The sequence below is a fragment of the Rhododendron vialii genome, chromosome 3a (assembly GCF_030253575.1).
Source record: "Rhododendron vialii isolate Sample 1 chromosome 3a, ASM3025357v1".
In the NCBI taxonomy this organism is placed as follows: domain Eukaryota; kingdom Viridiplantae; phylum Streptophyta; class Magnoliopsida; order Ericales; family Ericaceae; genus Rhododendron; species Rhododendron vialii.
Window position 1 is genome coordinate 14,429,268 of NC_080559.1, and position 9,974 is coordinate 14,439,241.

The following is a 9,974-nucleotide window of genomic DNA, read 5'->3' on the forward strand; positions in this document are numbered from 1 at the left end:
TGATTGCCAGAGTCAACTACTAAGGGTGGTTGATTGGTCGTGTCGAAACCACCCTTCGCGTGCTGATTTGAGGTGATCATTAACACGCTTGTCTCGCTGATGACCAATTGACCTAACGACCAATTGGGTTGGCTCTCCAATGTTGCTATGGAGCAAGCGGGTTCGGCTCCGGTCCAATATGTTAATGTCGCATTTTAATCCATTGAATGGTTGGGATCAACTCTATTGCATCCATAGGTCCACAGCATGCCATGTCATGTTCTCACATTTGCCTCTCAAAAGAAACGGAGAATGATTAACGGAAAGTCCTACCAAAAAGTAACGGAACTCTGCAAACTCCAAACCGAACTCCACTCCAATTCAGATTAAAAAAAAAAAAAAAAACCCCCCACTCCAGCTAAACTAATACTCCTACTATTTAATAAAAACTCAATCTTTTTGTTAACATAAAACTTCAATTATCCAAGAGAAAAGTTTGTCCACTTCAAGAACTCTTTATTTCTTTTTCCATACGTCCAGTTATGCACTTGATTTTCATTTTTTAGACTGTTCATATATTGAAAATATGGTAAAAAAAAATTAAGTGTTCCAATTTTCAATATGTTTGAACCAGTGCGAAGATTTTATTTTTCTAATCATTTTATCATTTTATTTTAAACCTTTATAATTAATCGCAAGGATTTGTGCCGAATAATCGCACAAGCGTTAAAAATGTGAACCCACTTTTGCATTAATCATACACTACATCAATCCACTATACCATTCACTATATTTTTTGTGGGGATCACCTCGGTCCCACAAAAATACAAAAAAAAATGTCCATAAATTTTAAAATAATATTTTATGAAGCCCTGCAAGAAATTAGCCCCAATCGATATCGGTAAGTATTATTTTTGGATTTGTAGAGGCGAAATTACTCAACTATACAGTTTTTCTCCTACAAATCGAGAAATAATAATTACCAATATTTGTTGAAGCTGATTTTTTATAGGGCCCCATAAAAATTATTTTAAAATTTATGGATATTTTTCTGTATTTTTGTGAGACCGAAGTGGGTTCCATAAAAAATGTAGTGAATAGTGTAGTAGATGAATGTAGTGTACTGACCAAGTAAATGTGAGGCGACACGTGGAGTGGAGTGGGGTTTTTTTTTTTGTTGATCCGAGTGGAGTGGAGTTTGGTTTGGATTTTGCAGAGTTCTGTTAATTTTGGTAGACTTTCCGTTAACCATTCTCCGTTGCTTTTGAGAGCCAAATGTGAGAACATGACATGGCATGTTGTGGATCTTTGAATGCAAATTATGCAATAAAGTTGATCCTAGCCATTCAATGGACCAAAATGAACATTAACATACTGGACTAGAGCCGAACCCGGAGCAAGTTCAATTGCTTACCTCATATGTGATTCTCAGTGCTATATTTATCTTGTATGTAAAAGTTGGCTGATTTTCCCTACACTCTTCCTAGGAAGTGGAGGATCTAATGTCTGGTGTTTTGCTCTGTTTTGGTTGATTTCTTATCAAGCGCGGTCAGTGGCAGATTCAAGATTTGCCTCACGTGGGGCACATTATATTAATAACCTTAAGCAAAAATCAAAATTAAGCGCAAAGGTAAAAATTATAGAAAATTGAATTGTAAATTTTATTCATTGGGTAAAAACCAAGCAAAGAAATGAAGGCCTAATTTTCCCAAACAATTAAGATATATATTACGAACCTTAAAAGAAAAGAATAAAAAGTCCTAAATTATATAGCCCCAAATTAAAAGTCCTTTCAATAAAATGTTACTTTTGTCGTGTAATCTCAAATTTAATTGATGATTGGTGAAGAAAATGGTGAGGTGACGGGCAGCGACCACAGAGACGAATGACCGGCAACGACAAAGTAAATCAAGCATCGAGCGAGTTCTCCCCGTCAAGTTTTCTGTGTGGGTTTCTCATTCTCCCACTCATTTTTACCAAAAAAAAAAAAAACTCATTTTTGCATAAAAAAATTAAATAAAAAAAAGGGGGATGGGGTGGGGGCACATGACCCCACGTGCCCCTTACTCAGTCCGCCCCTGACCGTGATGATCTCTCGAGCAGATGATTGGCGTTGAGATGGGTGTCAACCTCATTGAGATGTGTCCTTTACGCTTGTGATGCTCGTTTTTGTTGGGTTTGTCCTTGATTTTTCCTTTTGTACTCTTCTCTCTCTTTACTAATAAAATTCTTTTTCGCTATTCAAAAAAAAAAAAAGAAACCACCCCTCGCATCCTTTCTGAAGTGTTTTGGCTCGATTTCGGAGCTTTTGAAGGTGCCGTTCCTGTTTCTCCGAAAAGGAACTTTTAGAAAAAAAAAGATAATTTCAAGCTCAAAAATCATGTGTTTAAGCAAATAATTTTCAGGGAGAATTTTGCATAGATCCACTGTAGCAGTTTCCAAACCCATCTAGTCCACTTCTAAGTTTCATAACCCACTAAGTTTACTAATAATTTTAATGACAAAAATACCCCACCTAAGAAACAAAGGCCTTGTTTGGCTAAAACGAAAATGTATTTTTTCTATTTTTTTTTGTTGTTTTTGTTGCAATAAGCCGCCACCGCCACCGCCCCCGCCGCTGCCATCACGCCACATATAACATTATATGTGTAACAAAAAACGTATTTTTCATTTTTCTCGATTTTTTTTATTGAATCAGCTATACTTAACATTTAACGTTATATATGTGACAAATTTCTCTTTTTGTTTTTTCCAATTTTTCTTGTATTGATTTTTTAACGTTATATGAGTGATAAAAATTTTCTAACATACAACATTATATGTATGGCAAAAATTTTCTAACATGCAACATTTCTTTTTGATTTTTCTTATTTTTAGTCTTTAACGTTATATGCTGGTTCATACAAAAATATAACATTATATGTGAGTCTTTGAATATCTAAATATCGCAAAAAAAAAAAAAAAACAGAACATATAACATTATATTTGAGCTTCTGTCGTTCTAAATTTCACAAAAAAATAGAATATATAACATTATATCTGAGCTTCTGTAGCTCTAAGTCTCACAAAACATGACATAAAATTATATGTTCTCAAAACAACATCATATCTTTTCAATAATATTATATATCTCAAAAAATAATATTATATGTTCACATATCATGCCACCATTATCCTTATTTTCAGTCGCCTTGAATTCCAAGTTGAATGTTGATGAGGCCACAGGGAATCGAGCTTCATTTTTTCACCGTTTCTTCATCAAAACCTTCATCAAATCCTTCAAAATTTTGATATTCTGCCTCCGAATAGTGCTTAGGCTCCGAATCTCGCCTTCCAATAAGGTTGAAACACCCCAAGCGTAGGGCTAGGTCGTCGATAGCATAATATCCGGAAGTCCGGGATCGTACCCACAGAGAATCGAAATATAGCTAGTTTGGATTGTAGGTTTATATGGTAGAGTGCGGCGTTCAAGACGGCCAACTTGATTTTGGTTTAAAAGCGAAAACTAAGGAAAAGACTAGAAATGAGCTTAATTAACTTAAAAGAGGCAAGTCTAGGGATCGTCGATCCCTTGACAAAGGCCGCTACCGGTTCTCGATTATAACTCAAGCGAGAGTCACGACCGCGTGCTCACGCCTGGAAGATTTAACTTTAATGACTACGTTTATCAAAAGATGTGATTAAACGGAACTAAACAAACTTATTTTTGCTAATGTATCTAACACGTAGGAGGCCACGAGTCCTCAATACGTCGCTTGCCAAGACCGCTTGACTAAACTTCATACCAAGGAGTTAACACCCCTCGCTTAGACCAAAATGGCTAGGTTAATCCAATTCCGAAAATCATGATTTTAAGCCCGAAGTTTTGATAACCAAATAACCGCCTAAGTCATTGGAAAAGATTAGCCCAAGACTTAACCGAAAAACTACTCACACATAATAAAAAGACTAGAAAACATGCTTAAGAAAGGAAACATGATTAACCGATAAAAACGGAAATAAACTTGATATTAGTAAAGATCTAGTCCGTACAAGCAACTTTAATAAACGAGAAATTAACAAACAAGAAAGACTTACTAGTGTTCTTGAAGGAAATAACTAAGAAAGCTTAAAGCTTTAATGGAGTTCCTAGGAAATGAAAAAGACTTAAAATGATAAAAGACTAGCTAGATAAAGAGGAGAGATGGAGACCATATTTATACAAGGTGGCCTTACTCTCTCACAAAATATTCCAAAAAATATCCTAAAAGTAGCCAAAAGTGGAAAATAACCCAAAAGTGGAAGGTTGAAAAAGGTAGCAAAATGTGGATATTTCTCCAGTATGAACCGGTACTGGGCAACCCCCAGTACCGGTACAAGGCCTTTAAACGGGCTGGAAAAATTGAACTCTGGACTCTATGTACCGGTACTGGGAATTGGCCAGTACCGATTCATACTTGACAGGTTTTTTTGGCAACTTCGCGGACGCGCTCCGGACACTCCCGAATTCGGATTTAGGCGTTCTTTGAACTGTTGGAAAGCTCGTCGAGCCTACTTTCTAACCCAAGTGGTTTGGATCAAAAGTAATTTGTACATCAAAAGTTATGACAATTATATCCTCAGCACGTCGGAAGATGAGTAGTTTTAGTAAAATTCTCACTTCTTCTTCAATTCCCTTGACTCTTGGGCGACCTGAGCAACCTCCAAACCATCTTTCGAGCACCACAATGGGGTGGCACATAACCTTGAGTACTTGGGTGCACCTGGAGCATTCCTTGACGATCAAACGCACCTTATTTATACAAATTGCCTGAAATACACAAAAACACACCTTACGTGCAATATCGCATAAAAACAACAACATATATGTACAAACACAACATACTAGAGGACGTAAGCACCAAGAATATGCATTATTGGATGCTTATCAAATAGCATTCTCATAACTTCTATAGCTACATATATATATATATATATATATATATATTCAAAATAACATAAACAAAATTAATATATCTCAAAACTGAGATATAATATTATATGTCTAACCCTAGGAAAAACACATATTACACATAACAGAAGTTTACATATAACATTATATACTCCGTTGTCCATCACTTATTGAATTGGTCCACGCAGCGGCCTCTTCGATTTGCTTCTGATAATATATGGATATATCCATATGTGTTTTTGAAAGGTCACTGCGCAGACCTATTCAATAAGAAAACATAAAACGTTATTAGTTCCTTTTTTTTTTAGTTTTACAAGACAAAATCTCATATACTACGTTATATGTTCTCTATGCAAATTGAAATATTTTTTTAATGTCAATAAAAGCTCATATATATAACGTTATAACCATATATATGTATATATAGTCACAAATATTCTCATATATCCATATATAATCATATATAGATATATTCATATGTATTTTTGAGAGGCCGTTGTGCGGACTAATTCAATAAGAGAACATATAACGTTATTAGTTCCTTTTTTTTTGATCCGCTTATTAGTTCCTTTGTTTTGGAGTTTTACAAGACAAAATTAGGTACCAAGGGCAACTTTGTCACATATAACATATATGTCTCGGTAGAGAAGATCTATAATCAAACCACATCACTAACCAAACTTCAAATCACATATTTTCACGTATAAGTCGAAGAGGCCGCTACGTAGATCAATTCAATAAGTGATCGACAACGGAGCATATACCGTTATATATGACAGAAACTCATATATAACGTTACACGGTACAAAAAGGTCATATATATAACGTTATATATAACAATATAATGTTATATTATTATATCTCTCTCTAACTGAGAATGTTTTAAAAAAATGACATTAAATAATAACAAAAACACATAAATATATTTTTTGCGTGACACGAAAAGCACACATATAACCTTATATATTTTTTCAAAAAACACAACATGTTCCAACTTTATATGTCTAGTCTTAGAAAAAACACACATATAACCTTATATATTTATTCAAAAAATTCCAAATATAGCAGAAGCAAGTCGAAGAAGCCGCTGCACGGACCAAATCAATAAGTGATTGATGAAAAGCACAAACATAACCTTATATGTTAATTCAAAAAAATTTAGATCTCTAACCCTAGGAAAATCACACATATAACCTTATGTATTTATTCAAAAACCTCCAAATCTGATGGTAACCGGGCACGGGACAAACAAAAGACCAGATCAACCTTCTTATCATATTATATTTTGTGTTTTTACTACTCTAGATTTCTCTCCAGTAAAACAAATAAATGACCGGATCAATCTTCTTAATACGATAGACAAACCAACTTTAAAGCAAGTTTATGAAAAAAAGGAATAACGTTATATAATTGACTAAAACTACAATCGAAGGAGGAGCGCCTCACTCCGTCTACGACAAAGGCCCATTTGTAAGGCTGATAGTCTGATGAGAAAAAACTCCACAGTCAAGAAAACAAACTTGCCCAATTCGTATCAAGTCGGGTTTTACTTGCACAAAAACTAAGAATAAAAACTCTGAAGGCAGATTCCTTCCCCTCAATTCATCATGGCTTCCATGTAAACAAAGATTCTTTCAAAATTCCCAATACTTGAACGTACTGTATTGTATGTACATACATGTGATATATACAAATATGGAAATGGAGGTTGAGAAATTTTGAGAAAGAGAAATAGAGATGGAGATAAAAGGTTTCTGGCCTAACTTTTCTTTCTGGGATGTAACAAAACCTCGTCGCCGTCCTCATGTCGGCCATGCTCGCCACCGGTTTGCTTCGCCTCATCATCCTCTTTTGATCCACTAGAAAGCAGAAACAAACTGGGGTCGTGCTCGGGGTTATCGCGTGGTCCAGTGTCGTCTTGCTCACCGTCGTCTTCCACACAGATCCGTTCTGAGAGAGAGAGAGAGAGAGAGAGAGAGAGAGAGAGAGGGGAGGCTCAGATCTGTTTTGTGATCTAGGGTTTCTCTCTCTATATGTTATATAGGAGGGTTTTTTTGTCTTGAAAAATATCTCTTTTTAAGTAAATTGGAATTATTATGTTATATAACTATATTAGTGGATTAGAGGGGTTATGAAATTTAGAAGTGGACTTAGTAGGTTACAAACATGCTATAACGGACCTCCCACCAATTTTTTAATAATTTTTCTACCAATATGGATCTTGTTTGATAGATCTCATTGAGATTTTTTAAACAGTGCAAAAAAAATTAAATTTTTTTTTTTCATTATTTTTGAGCTTGAAATTATCTTCTTTTTGAAAAATAAGACTTTTTAAAAAAGAAGGTTTAAAAAGAAAGCGGAACAAAGCCGAAACTGTTTGGTGCTGTCTGAAATTTCTACCTGAGCGGTATTCATGTATGTCCGGGCGGTCCATAAAATCATCATTTAGAGGGCATGATAGTACATAAGTGCTGTAATGTCTTATCATTGATTTAAATTTAAATTAATGGTATTCAAGTCAACTTATGAGGCGCCCAATATACTAGGGGACCAATCTTGCCAACACTGGCGGAGATCCATGTGGAACTGCATCAAAACCCGTACAGACTAGTCTTTTAATGGTATTCAAGTCAACTTATGATAGCACGAAAGAATTTTAAAACTGTAAAACTAGAAGGAAGGAAACTCCTAAACCTACAAAACTGCAAATTCAATGTATGTTGTGGAGCTGAATTTACACCAACTATATATGTAGCTCCCAGTAAAGGCTACAACGATACCATGAGCGTGGGTTTCTAATCCCACGACTTATTTTTTACTTTTTTGATAGGTAAATTTTTTTTTATTAAAAATTCAATTATGGGTACATCAAGAAGGAAAGCACAAGCATCATTGAGAGGAAAAAACAAATACAATCATACGCAAGCCAACAATTCCAAAAAGAGAAAATAGAGACCAACGAAGAGTTGGTAAAAAAGAAGATTACATAAAAAAGAAACAGGACTGCTCAGATTTTATGTTTTCTAATGCCATTCAAATGGCTCCAGTAGTCTTCAACAGAATAGGCTGTAAGATTGTATCTCCCTTTAACGCAAAAAGCCACTCTTAGTTTGATAAGGTCAACTACTTCATCAGCATCAGGAATTGAATTCTTGAAGACACGATCATTTCTTGCTTTCCAAATAGACCAAAAAACGGCATAGAGAGAGGTATTCCAACATATTTCTTCTAAGTTGTGAAAGGAATTGGAGAACCAAAAATCAATCAGACCAGAGAGAGTTGAAAGGCAAATCCAAGAAATATTCCACCAAAAGAAAATAGCAGACCAGATATTCCAAGCAAAGCTACAATGAAGAAGCAAATGAGAAGGTGTCTCTGAAGATGCAGAGCATAGAGGATAGAACCGATGTCAAGGTTTGAGGGAATGATATTTCTCCTCACTAAAATGGATCTTGTAGCAATTCTTTCTTGAGCAGCTTGCCATACAAAAGTGTTAATTCTAGCTGACCCAAGATTTTTCCGGATGGAATTGAGGCTGTTCTTAACTTGAAAAGTTTTGAGCTCCCAATTAGAAGAGTTTTTTTCTTTTATATCCTTCCAACTATCCACCATTTTTTTACTTAGTACTCAAATTATCAAAAACGTTTACTTAGTCCTCAACTATTCAATTGCAGTATTGTAGTCCAAAAGTTAACTTCTGTTAATTTTTCTCATGGAAATCCCATATTTAAATTTTTACACTGTTTATATATATTTAAAAAATATAATAAAAAAATTAAATACTCCAATTTCTAATCTGTTTGAACCAGTGCATAGATTTTATTATTTTGATCATATTTTTCCAAAGGGTCATAAATAATTTTTGTTTCTAAGGGTTTCATTTAGGATCATGTGAAGCAGATATTTGATTATTAAAGTCCTAGAGACAAAATTAACTTACAACCCTTTAGAATTATATGATTAGAACAATAATATCTTCACAACGGTTCAAGCAAAATTGAAATTGGAGCAATTAATTTTTTGAGAAAATTGGAGCATTTAATTTTGGATACCGTTTATATAATAAAAAGGTTAAAAAAGTAAAAGCTTCAATTTTCAATCCGTTTGAATTGACACGAATATCTTATTCCAGAATTTTCATAATCAAGTCTAAGCTCTACAGGATCCAAAATAAAAATCAAGTCTATGCTTTATAGGATCCCCAATATCCCTAATAAGAGCTCTAGAGACAAAAATAATTACGAATAATCAGATTTTCGTATCGATTTAAACGGATTGAAAATCTGAGCATATATTTTATAAATCATTTTTTATTATATAAACAGTATCAAAAATTAAATGCTCCAACTTTCAATCTGTTTGAATTGTTGTGAAGATCTTATTATTCTGATCATATAATTCTAAAGGGTCATAATTTAATTTATCTTTAAGACTTTAATAATCAAGTATCTGCTCCACAGGATCTTAAATGAAAGCCTTAGAAACAAAAATTATTTATGACCCTTTGGAATAATATGATCAGAATAATAAGATCTATGCACAGATTCAAACAGATTAAAAATTAGAGCATTTACTTTTTAAATATACATAAACATTGTAAAAAAATTAAATATGGGATTTCTGTGAGAAAAGTTAACAGAAGTTAACTTTTGGACTACATAGACTGCAATTGAATAGTTGGAGGACTAAGTAGAAAAATGGTGGATAGTTGGAGGGAATAAACGAAAAAAACTCCAATTAGAATAAGCTGATTTTGCAGAGAATGGCAACCATGTCCAGGAAGGGTGATCCACCCTTGAAGGAACTAAGTTGAAGTTTCTCAATTTCAATATGAACCACCACAAACATAAGATGAATTCATTACCAAGAAACAAAAAAAAAATTATTAAATTCATTACCAGAAAAAAAAAAAAAAACATAAGATGAATTTAGTTGGTTATATATTGGAGGCATGCAACTTTTTTCTCCTAAGGTTTAAGAATCCTGAACCGGCCTCACCCTACATACCAACTTTAAAACTTGTGCAATCAAAAACTTGTTTGGTTTAATTGTCCTACAAAATTAA